This window comes from Sminthopsis crassicaudata, chromosome 3 (assembly GCF_048593235.1).
Source record: "Sminthopsis crassicaudata isolate SCR6 chromosome 3, ASM4859323v1, whole genome shotgun sequence".
Classification (NCBI taxonomy): domain Eukaryota; kingdom Metazoa; phylum Chordata; class Mammalia; order Dasyuromorphia; family Dasyuridae; genus Sminthopsis; species Sminthopsis crassicaudata.
In genome coordinates this window covers 550,393,747-550,406,207 of record NC_133619.1, presented here as the reverse complement: position 1 = coordinate 550,406,207, position 12,461 = coordinate 550,393,747, and the positions used below count along the sequence as shown (strand labels likewise).

The 12,461-nt window shown below is 32.9% G+C and overlaps 1 long non-coding RNA gene across 2 annotated transcripts in view; it reads left to right on the top strand.

Moving 5' to 3' along the window:
- The window catches only part of LOC141563455 (uncharacterized), a 1,961,515-nt gene that overhangs the window by 856,739 nt on the left and 1,092,315 nt on the right, over positions 1-12,461 (top strand). For both annotated transcript variants that reach the window (XR_012488424.1, XR_012488423.1), the window contains exon 3: positions 7,150-7,236. This is a non-coding gene — a long non-coding RNA (uncharacterized LOC141563455). The remainder of the gene's footprint in view (positions 1-7,149; positions 7,237-12,461) is intronic.

Here is a 12,461-nt window from a genome sequence, read left to right as displayed (position 1 = left end):
GTTTTTGATTAAATACAACTTGACAAATACAAACTTGACCAAAACTCTTTTGCTGTTCTTATAAAAAGAAAGCTGGAATTATGTTAAATAGATGAGATAGAATTCATTGGATTGAGAACCAGATGAAATAGCAATTAAATATTAACTTGGAAGGAATTCTCCAATTGAATGCCATAGAAATATTTGTCTCTGTGCTATTCAACTTAATGACGTGGATAAAGGCAAGTATAATACATGTTTCAAAGATAAAGATTATGAGAAGCTAGCTCAGTGATTGATGGAATAAAGACTAAAAATCATCTTGAAATACTAAATTATTGGAGTAAATTAAACCAAATACAATAGGGATAAATGCAAATATTCTTACTTCAGCTTAAAAATTAACTTTATAGTTATTAGATGGAGATGGCATGAATAAAAAACAGTTTCTCTCTTTTTAACATCTCATTTTTAGTAGAAAATATTAATTTGAGGCAAATGGGTGCTACATTAACTAGATAGTCTGATGAAACTATAGACAAAATTAAGAGAAGCATCATATCTGTGACATCCAAGGAAATGAAAGTCCCTGCTATATTTTACTTTGATCAGCCCTTGTCTCTATTATTATATCCAGTTTTGGGAAGCATATTTTAGAAGGAAAAATTTAAGGGAGGGGCATCCAAGACAGTGAAATACTTTTAAATCTTGTTATATAAGAGTTACAATGGGGCAGCTAGGTGGTGCAGTGAATAGAGCACTGGGACTGAGGCCAGGGAGGCTCATTTCTCTAAGCTTAAATCTAGCCTCAGGAACTTACCTACCTGTGATATCCTGGGAAAATCACTTGATTCTGGTTACCTTCATTTTCTCATCTGCAAAATTAAGTGGAGAAAAAAAGTGGTAAACCACCTCAGCATCTTTGCCAAGAAAAATCCAAATGGAATCATGTAGAGTTGTATACAACTTATTACTCAACAACAATAAATATGATTATTCAGGACAAGAGAAGGTATAGTAAGATGAGGTTGTAGGAAATCTATCTATTTATCTATCCGTCCATCTACTTGTGTGCATATATGTATAACACACATACACAAATAAAAATATATGTATACTATGTTTGTACATATGCATACATGCACATATGTATATGTATGTGTCATTCACATATACACATACCCACATCCACAGGAAAGGTTATGGTATGAAATTACCATTCATGTTGGGGCCAATTTAATAAGATTTGTGAACTAATTATTAAATTTTCATAGTAAAGATTTAATCCATAGAAATCAACAAATGCTACAATTCAGGGCTTGGTCTATTATTCTCTTTATTTTCTAGAATTAAGAAAGCCTTAATAATGCATGTTAAATTGAACAAGTGACTCCAGTGAATGATTTTTTTTTTTAATGTTAGAGAGGCCACTGATAAACATTGACCAGAAATCTCTTAGAAATAAGAACTATATAAACATAATGACAAAACACTTTCCATACAAATAAAGTCAGATCTAATCTGATTGGAAAAACATCAATCGCTCATGGTTAAGCTGAGCTAATGTGATAAAAATGACAATACTACCTAAATTAATCTACTTATTCAATGCCATATCAATCAAACTCCCAAGAAATTACAGAGCTATAAAAAATAAAAACAAAGTTCATCTGGAAGAACAAAAAGTCAAGACTTTCAAGAGAATTAAGGAGAAAATGCAAATAAAAATGACCTAGCTGTGCCACACCTAAAACTATATTATAAAGCATTGGTCTTCAAAACCATTTGGAACTGGCTAAGAAATAGAGTAGTTGATCACAGAAATAGCTTAGGTTCACAGGATGAAATAGTGAATGATCATAGTAATCTATTGTTTGACAAACCCAAAGATCCCAGCTTTTGGGATAAGAACTCAATTATTTGAAAAAAACTGCAAGAAAAGTTGAAATGGGTTCATGATATATACAAAAAGAATGATATTATAAATAAATTAGAAGAACATGGAATAGTTTACCTCTCAGATATGTGGAGGAGGAAAGAATTTGTGACCAAAGAAGAGCTAGAGATCATTATTGATCACAAAATAGATAATTTTGATATTAAGTTAAAAAGTTCAAACAAAACTAATGCAGATAAATAATGCAGATAATACAGATTAGAAGGGAAGCAATAAACTGGGAAAAACAATTATACATTCAAAGGTTCTAATAAAGGCCTCATTTCTAAAATATATAAAGATTAACTCAAATTTATAAGAATTCAAGCCACTCTACAATTGATAAATGGTCAAAGGATATGAACAGACAATTTTTCAGATGAAGAAATTGAAATTATTTCTAATTATATGAAAAGGTGCTCCAAATCACTATTGATCAGAGAAATGCAATTTAAGACAACTCTGAGATACCATTTCACACCTGTCAGATTGACTAAGATGATAGGAAAAGATAATGATGAATGTTGGAGGGAATATAGGAAAATTCGACACTGATACATCATTGGTGGAACTCTGAACAGATTCAACCATTCTGGAGAGCAATTTGGAACTATGCTCAAAAAGTTTTCAAACTGTGCATACCTTTCGATGCAGCAGTGTTTCTATTGGGCTTATATCCCAAAAAGATCTTAAAGGATGGAAAGGGACCCACATGTGCAAAAATGTTTGTGGCAGCCCTTTTTTGTAAGTGGTAAGAAACTGGAAATTGAATGGAGGCCCATTAGTTGGAGAATGATTAAATAAATTATGGTATATGAATGTTATAGAATATTATTGTTCTGTAAGAAATGATCAGGAGAATAATTTCAGAGAGGATTGGATAGACTTATATGAATTGATGCTAAGTGAAATGAGCAGACCCAGGAGATATCATTATACACAGCAATAAGAAGACTATATGATGATCAGTTCTGATGGACACGGTTTTCTTCAACAGTGAGATGATTCAAACTAATTCCACTTATTCAGTCATGAAGAAAACCATCTACACCCAGAGAGCAGACCTTGGAAACTGAGTGTAGATCACAATGTAGTATTTTCACACTTTCTGTTGACTTTTGCTTGCATTTTCTTTTCCTTTTTAGGTTTTATTTTTCTCTAAATCTTATTTTTTCTTGTATAGCAAGATAACTGTATAAATATGTGTGTATGTGTATATAAATATATGTTAAGTGTAATATTTAATTTGTATTGGACTACCTGCCATCCAGGGGATAGGGTGGGGAAAGGAGGGGAAAAATTTGGAAACAGAAAGTTTTACAAGGGTCAGTGTTGAAAAATTATCTATGCATATGTTTTGTAAATAAAAAGCTTTAATAATAATAAAAAAATAAATAAAATTTAAAACATTTTACTAGTTCTCCAAAGGTTAGGATTGGAGAACTCTTTTTGCTTTTGTCACTACTTTTCATCCTTTATTCCTTCATTCTTCCTTTCCTCCCTTCCGTTTATTCCCCCTCTTTCTCTCCTCCCTTTTTCTCTTCCTTTCTCACTCTTTTTTCTTTTTTTCCCGTTTCCTTCCTTCTTTGATTATTTCTATTAATATTATTGTAGTTATTGTGGCTATATTTTTTTCTAACTTACTTTCTGCTAACTTCACTTTTTTCATGCCTCTTCAATTATTTTTCAGTTCCTAATATTTAAATATAACATTTTCAACATTTTCACATTTCATTAATTTAGTAACAATTCTTTAGACACTTTCTGAGAAGTGAATATCTATTATGTTGAAGAAAAACATTTTAAATTAAAGTGTCCTATGAAAGTGTATTTTCCTGCTGAGGCAGGTTTTTCCAGTTTTTTTTTTTTTTTTTTTTTTTTTTTTTTTAATTCAGGAAGACATGGTAGTACAATGACAGTGTCTATACCTGGATTCTTATGTTACTTCTATATATATATATATATATGTAATGTATACTTGGGCTCAATATACTTAAATCTTCATGGCTTCCATTAATCATCTCTAAAAATCAAAGATTAGCCTAGATTTACCACTGGGTCCATTCCAAGCTCAAAATCTATAATCTTATGACCTGAGTTCAAACCTTACCTTTGCTTCTTTCTACTTCTATGGCTTTTAGCAGATCACTTGAGATTCCTGGGATTCAGGTTTTCTAATTGTCAAAAAAACCAAAAACAAAACAAAACAAAAAAACAGATTGTGTCCCTAGAGTCCCTTCAAGATTTAGATTTATTGGACAATGGAAATAAGCAGATTACTTCCAAGTTCCCTTTCAATTCTAGGATTTTAGTATTTTTGAAGAGTTGGATCATCTAGGCCTCATTGTCTGTGGACTGATATAGTAAATTACAAGTTTCATGATTTGTATTCACCCAAGGCTCTTTGTTGCTGTATTTATTGACAAGATTAATTACACACTTATGAACCTGACATAATTTCTTAATATCTTACTTCACTTTCTCTTGCTAGAAACAAACTGAAATATTAGTTTTGGTTTTGCATAACTCAAAATAATTCCTTTTTCCTAGGAGACACTTTTCAATATATTTTGAGCTCCTTGTAGATTACTAAAGTCTGTTATGTAAAGCCTCCCAATTTCTCTGCAATTATTCTTTGCTTATGTCCAGCAAAATGTGGGCCATTCGTTGCTGTTTCATCAGTAATCCAGAAATTAAAGTGGTCTATTCTTTAATTCTTTGGCTCATAGTTCATGATTTCATTTGAGATATAAAGTCCACATTTATATTTTTACAGAAAATCTTTATACCACACTTATAACAACCCTTGTAAGTTTAACAGGACTACCCACATATAAAAGATTCAAAAAAGAAGGAAAGGGAAAAAAAAAAAAGATTAGGGCTGGCAGATGTTAATATCTATTTAAGTATACTGAATTGGTAGCTGTTCTTTAGAGCCCAGCTGATGTGACACTGTGGATGGCATGTTGATGTGGCACACTGGATGGCATGCTGAATTTAGAGTCTATGGGGATTGCTATCAGGTGATTTCAAATCCTACATCAGGCTTTGATTCACTATGTGATCCCAGACTAACCACTTAACTTCTCAATGCCTTAGTTTTCTCAATTATAAAATGATGGGAGGAGGTTATAACTATATGGCTTCTGAAGTCTCTTTCAGCTCTAGATCTAATATGCTATGATCTACCTTTTCCACTAAGCCCTTTTTAATTCCAAGTGACCAATATGCTATTACTTCTTTCATTCTTCTTTGTCTTCCTTTTCATAATTCTGATGCACTTATGTTTTAATGTCTTACATTATAGTTGTCAGTGAATATTTCATGTCATATATGTCATTGAAAGATTGTAATTCCCAAACATCAAACAGATATCTTATTTAAACAAAATGTATTTCTCAACACCTTGTACCATGCTTCATTTGCATTTGGTATTGGCTTTTGTTTAATTGACTTAAATATAATCTATTAAGTCCAATGATTATTTTGACTTGGACTATGCCTTCATTTAGTATTTTTGACTGTCTCCCATAATCAGAAATGAAGCTATTAATCCTTTCTCTTCAATCAGTGGAATTATACTGGAAATGATTTGTATTATGAACTGTTAGAACAGCTGGATAGCACAGAAGCTCCAGGTCTGTAGTCAGAAAAATCTAGGTTCAAATCTGGCCTTAGACACTTATTAGCTGTGTGACAGTGGGCAAGTCACTTATCCCTATTTGCCTCAGTCTTACCATAAGTGAAATGAGCTAATGAAGGAAATGGCAAACCTATCTAGTATTTTTGGCAAAAAACAAACAAACAAACAAAAAAAAAAAAAAAAAAAAAAAAAAAAAAACAAGTGAGGTTATGAAAAAGTAGAACACAACCAAAACTTACCACCAACCACAAAAATGATAGATTTATGCTTTACTTATCATTTGTCTTCCAATGACGTACCTAAGTAAGGATAAAGCAGATCTATAGCTTCCAAAGTCGTTTGAATTCCCTGGTGGTAACATCAGGTGCTCCAGGATTTTTGAGACTATGAGGTACCCAAGAGCAGTAAGAATTTAGATGAGGACAGCCATATTCTTTCACAATGATCAAAGCACCAAAAGGGTAAAAAAGCAGTTGAGTGAATGTCCACATTATAAAATGGCAGACTAAATGGGAATCTTGGACTATTTGAAACATAATCTGGCATCCAAAATGAAGAATATGCTAGAACCATCTTCCTCAGGTTCATATAACATCTGACTAATGTCCATTGAGCCTTTGACTAAAAGTCTCTCATGAAGGAAAACATTACTATATGGATTCATTCTGTTCTTGAACACCTTTAATTATTAGGGAGTGTTTCCTTAATTTTAAGCTATCTTGGCAATATCTTCCCATTATTCTCTTGTCTGCTCTCTGGAAGGTTAAATAATGTATTATTTATTATTTTGAGGATGATTGTACTACAAATAGTATCACTTCAGTCTCAATTTCTTTTGCCTTAAAATGGAAACATTATTTTAATTTCTACCAAAAAAAAAGATAATGAATATGAATGTATTTTTTATGTAGTTATATAAAATTTCAGCTGTCGCTAACCTTAAGCATATAGTTCTAGTTTTTAAGGTAGGGTATGTTTGCTAAGTTTAGTATAAAATTGCTATTACTAAGAGCAGTTGGTGTCAATCTAAAAGATTCTCCTATACCAATTAGAACTTGAATATTCATTGCTTCTTATGTATTACCATATACAGATTAACAAAAGATCTTCTTAATGAGACTAAAAAGTACATTTGATAAATGAGCTCAATTTTCTATCAGTTGGCTTATTTATTGCTTTGTTATATGGAAAGTCAAGAAATTCCTGGGATTTGTAATCAAAATACAAAACCCAATTCTGACTTGTATACTTATAAACTCAATGACCAAAAGTGACCAAAGCCCTTGACCTCCACAAACTCCAGTTTTCTTGATCAATAAAATCTTTTACATGACTATTGATTGTAAGGAAGACCCTTTGTAAACAATGAATCATTTTAAAATTGTGAATAATTTATATTATTTAGCACATACTTGTTGAGAGCATGTATGCAAGGCTTGCTTCATCTAAGGTATCTTTTGTACTATCCCATCTGCCTAGTTTAGATCTCTGCAGTATAGTTACAGTTTTGCAAATGCTACTGATTGATATATGAATGTTCTTGAGATTTTAGAGCTATCTTTTCAATTTATAAATGTATTTTTCATTTCAGATTCTCCTTCCCTTCCCCCAGCTGTTGTTTGATGGTGTCAGTATACTAATCCTGACTTGGTGAGTGAAATAGAGAGGCATCAAGCAGGTATGTCTTTATGTATTAAAGTTTTCTGTTTAGAATTAAAATCTGACTCCAAAGCACTGCCAAATTTATTTGAAACTCCAAATATGCTTAAAATAAAAATTGAAACAGTGGTCATTGGGAAGAGTAGCCAACCACTTTCTCTCCTTCTAGACCTCCTCTAGACAAGTACTCCTAAGGAAACTACATTACAATTCACTCTGTCTAATAATTACCCTATCAACACGTATTCTGCCTAAGCCTCTTTAGTCACAGTTCTTCTAATGTAATCTTCGTGTGCATTGTTCCTCTGTTTGATATGCACTGGGAGCCTACTGCTTCTTCCCATTCTAATCAGAATCATGAATGCATTGCCTACTAAAATGCAAGTAACAATGATTTGTGGAGCAGATGTTCCTCTTGAATTTGAAATGGAGGGGTTAAAACCACAAATTAAGCTTAATATTGGAATATTTAATGTGCATTTTGGTTAAAGGATGTTGGCCTAAGGAATGCATTGATGTGAAAATCAGGACCAAAGTTATTAAGAAGCCACAATTTCTTATATTCAATTTTGTCTTTTAATGTTGGCCTTTACTGCTAGAAGGTGACCAGCTGCATTTATAGTCTTTCCCTGTGTTTATGATTATCACACAAGATACTCTTAGAATTGAGCTTCTGGCTATGTAAGAGAGTGCACAATTTTTTTTTTTAAATCATCAGTTATCTAAAGTGACATTAATTTCACAGTCAAAGAAGCAGTTGGGGCCAGGGTAGTTGTAGTTTTCATTTATAATAATAGAGTATTTTAATTAATGCCTCTCATTCAGGAAAGTCACAACCCTTTGCCACCAACTGTTTATTGTCACTAGCTTCTGGGGAAGTAAGGAACACTTGTTAACAGAACAGCAGCTGAGACATAAGGATATTGTTCAGTGTTTAGACCAACATACTAAGTATGGAAAAGAAAGACAGGAAGAGAAATCCCCATATTCTGGCTCTAAAGTTCTATTCAGTGACAACTTGGAAACAAAGTTTATTTAGTCATGACGAATTAAATGATTGGGAGTGAAGGAGGAAATGAAGAAAAATTGCATTATTTAGTATCCCAATGCTTCATCCATATGCTTTCATGGCAAGAATCCATAACTTCATAGAGTAAGATCTTGAAAGGATATTAGAGACCATGGAGGCTACTCTCTTCATTTTATAAATGAGGAAACAAATCAGAGACAAGAAATCAAGGCTTGCCTTGATTCTCAAAGCTAAGAGGTATTGGAGAGGGAAGTTGAATACAGATATTTCTGAGTTCTAGTCTAGTATTCTATTTATTATATTTTGTTGTTATTTACTCAGCAAGCATTTATTAAAGACATATTATGTGCCAGGCACTATGCTAAGTAACAAACAAAGTCCCCTTTCCCCCGTCCAAAAAAAAATGTAACTGTCTCCAAAAATATAACATTATAGAAGAGGAAAGAATATGCAGAGAGTTATATAAGATACTTAAAGAATCAACAAAAAGTATATTTGGAGGTGACAGCTGGAGAGACTAATAAAGATCTCCTAGAGAACTCTGCATTTGAGCTGAGACTTACAGAAGTCTAGAGAAACTAAGAACTGCCTCTGTGGGTCAAAGGCAGGTACTTCCCCAAGGAGACTTCATATCCCTCAACTGCCTTTAAATATTGACTCTAAACAATTTTAGAGCAGCAAAGACTGCAAAAAGGTGAAGTGAAACAATTTTCCAGCCCAAGACAATGTAGAAGGTTGGCAGGAAAGAACTGTTGTATCAGAGTTAGAGTAGAGTGCAACTCTCTAGCCTAAGCTGTGGGTTCTGAGCATAGCTCTGACCCTAGTAAACCAGGAATAGACCTCAGGTTGTTTCCAGACCTTTCATCTCATGGATGCCAAAGAGAATCTAGAAGGAAAGATTTGTTGCATCTGGGTGAGAGTGGAGCACAGTCCAACATAGTCTGTATCAGTGTGGCTGCAGTCCTGGCAAACCAGGAGCATGGCTTGAAAACCTCTGGCATAGAACACAAATGGTAAGGGAGTCAAACAGCTGGACAGAAAGAAATTATGGAGATTTCTTTGGTAGTAGCAGGACTCTGTTGATTTGTCCACACTCAGATCCACATCACAATTTTGGGTGTCAGTCCCAGAGCAAAAAGGAACATTAGCACACCAGATTTTGTGACCATAGTTGAGCAGGAACCCTCCTCACATTTTCAGGGCAGAAAAGAATGCCTGTGATCACTCACAGACCAGTGCACAGGATAAGAGAATAATAAACCACAGATAATGCCACCTAAGAACAAGTGAAAACTTATAGGTCCTTAGAAGTATCTCTGAAACATCTGAAGCAAATCTCCTAAAGCTTGTTACAATGCACCTTCTATCCCAGAAGCAGAATCCTATTTTAACAAAGAATTAAAAGTCAAGAAATAGGTTAGGAAAAGAAATCTGGTCCATAAAATGTTACTGGAAAGACAAGGTAAAAATACATAGTCAGAAGGTAACAAAATAAAAGTTCCCAGTTACAAAATAGCCAAGAAAATTATGAATTTGTTGCAGACTCTGGAAGAGTTAAAAAAAAGAAAAAAAGAAAAAAAAAAGATCAAATAAGAGAAGTAGAGGGAAATGGGAAAGAAATGAGAGTGATACAAGAAAATCATGAAAAATAAATCAACATCTTGGTAAACACACAAAAATAATAAAGAGAGCAGCATTTTAAAAAAAAAATAGACTAGACCAGAAGATAAAGTACAAAAACTCAACAAGGAGAATGTCTTAAAAGCAGAATTTAAAAAATGGAAAGAGACACAGAAATTTACTACTCTAAAGAGAAGAATTGGCCAAATTTGGCAGGGATGGGATGGAGAAAACACAGAAGAAAACAACTTATTTTAAAAGTATAATTGGACAATGGGAAAAAAAAAAAGATTTAAAAAGCTTACTGAAGAAAATAACTCCTTAAAAATTGGAGTTGAGCAAATGGAAGCTAATGACTATGATAAATCAAGAAACAATAAAACAAAATGAAAGAATGAAAAAATAAAAGACAATGTGAAATGTCTTATTAGAAAAACAGATTACCTGGAAAACAGAGCTAGGGGATATAATTTAGAAATTATTGGATGATGTGAAAATCCATGATCAAAAAAATAGCCTCTATATAATCTTTCAGGAAATTGTTAAAGAAAAACTGTTTTGATATTCAATAACTGGAAAGTAAGAAAGAATTCATTGATTAAAAAAATACACTGATTACCTCTTAAAAGAGATCCCAAAATAACCACCCCCCAGGAACATTACAGCAAAAAAAAAAAAAAAAACAATTCAAGTACCAGTTCAAGGTACACAATCAGGACAACACAAGATTTAGCAGTTTTTATGTTAAATGATTGGAGGGCTTAGAATATGACATTCTAGAGGATAAAAGAAGCTAAGATTACAACCAAGAATCATCTATTCAGAAAAACAGTATAATTGTCCAGGAGAAAAAATATATACATTCCATTACAAGATTTTAGAGAAGTATAAAAAGGTAAGCAAAAAAGGGAATTAGTAAGCAACTTAATGAGTTTCTACATGGGAAGATGACACTTATAACTCATAAGAACTTTCTCACTATTAGGGAAGTACTTCAGTATTACTAATATTTTATTAGTGAGTTAGAGGGACTATATATAGACAGTGGACACATATGTTCCTTGAGTGTGAAAGAATGATATTTAAAAATGTGAAATTAGGATGTGAGAGATGAATGAGAGAGGGGAAAGGAGAGATAAAAGGGGATGAATTATCATGCATAAAATTGGCAAGAAAAAGCTTTTAGAGTGGAGGTAAGGAGGAGTGAGTGAATCTTGCTTTCATCAGAATTGGTTCAAAGATGGAATAATATGTGTTCACTATTAGGTATACCCTAACTCATTGTTGAAAATAAGCAATTCCATTACAGTTGATTATCACATAATGTAGCACTTCACTTAGCATCAGAGCATGCAAGTCTCTCCAGGCCTTTCTGTAATCATCCTGCTGATTGTTTCTTATAGAACAATAATATTCCATTACATTTATATGCCATAACTTATTCAGCCATTCCCAAAGTGATGAGCATACATTCAATTTCTAGTTCCTGGCCATTACAGAAAGGAATGCTATAAATATTTTGCACATGTGGGTTCTTTTCCCTTTGTTATGATCTCTTAGGGATACAGCCTCAGTAGAGACACTGCTGGATCAGAGAGTAATATGTATTTCTATATGAATCATGTTTGGAGGGAAAAATCAGAACATAAAAAAAAGCAGGAGAACAAAATAAAAGACAAAAAAGTGAATATAGCATGTGTTGTTTTACATTCAGTCTCCAGAGATAATATCTGTAAAGCACTTGCACAGTGGTTGGCACATAGTAAGACTATAGAAATGTTAGCTATTATTAGAGCTTTTGCTATTTTCTTTAGTAGACTGAGTCACTAGCACAGTTTTTCTCACAGAAAGAATTTAAAAGTAGTTTATAATTTGATTCTTGCTTCATTTATACAAGGAGTAATTGAGGTTTTTATTTTTTTTAATTTTTTTAAAATTTTATTTATAAATTTGTTTGACTATATATATGCATGAGTAATTTTTTTATAACATTATCCCTTGTATTCATTTTTCCAAATTTTCCCCTCCCTCCCTCTACTCCCTCCCCTAGATGATAGGCAATCCCATACATTTTACATGTGTTACAATATAACCTAGATACAATATATGTGTGTAAATACCATTTTATTGTTGCACATTAAGTATTAGATTCCGAAGATATAAGTAACCTGGGTAGATAGACAGTAGTGCTAACAATTTATATTCACTTCCCAGTGTTCCTTCTCTGGGTATAGTTGTTTCTGTCCATCATTGATCAACTGGAAGTGAGTTGGATCTTCTTTATGTTGAAGATATCCACTTTTATCAGAATACATCTTCATTCAACATTGAAGTGTACAGTGATCTTCGAGTTCTATTCATTTCACTCAGCATCAGTTGATGTAAGTCTCTCCAAGCCTCTCTGTATTCCTCCTGCTGGTCATTTCTTACAGAGCAATAATATTCTATAACATTCATATAACATAATTTTTACCCAACCATTCTCCAATTGATGGACATCCATTCATCTTCCAGTTTCTAGCCACTACAAAAAGGGCTGCCACAAACATTTTGACACATACAGGTCCCTTTCCTCTCCTCAGTATTTCTTTGGG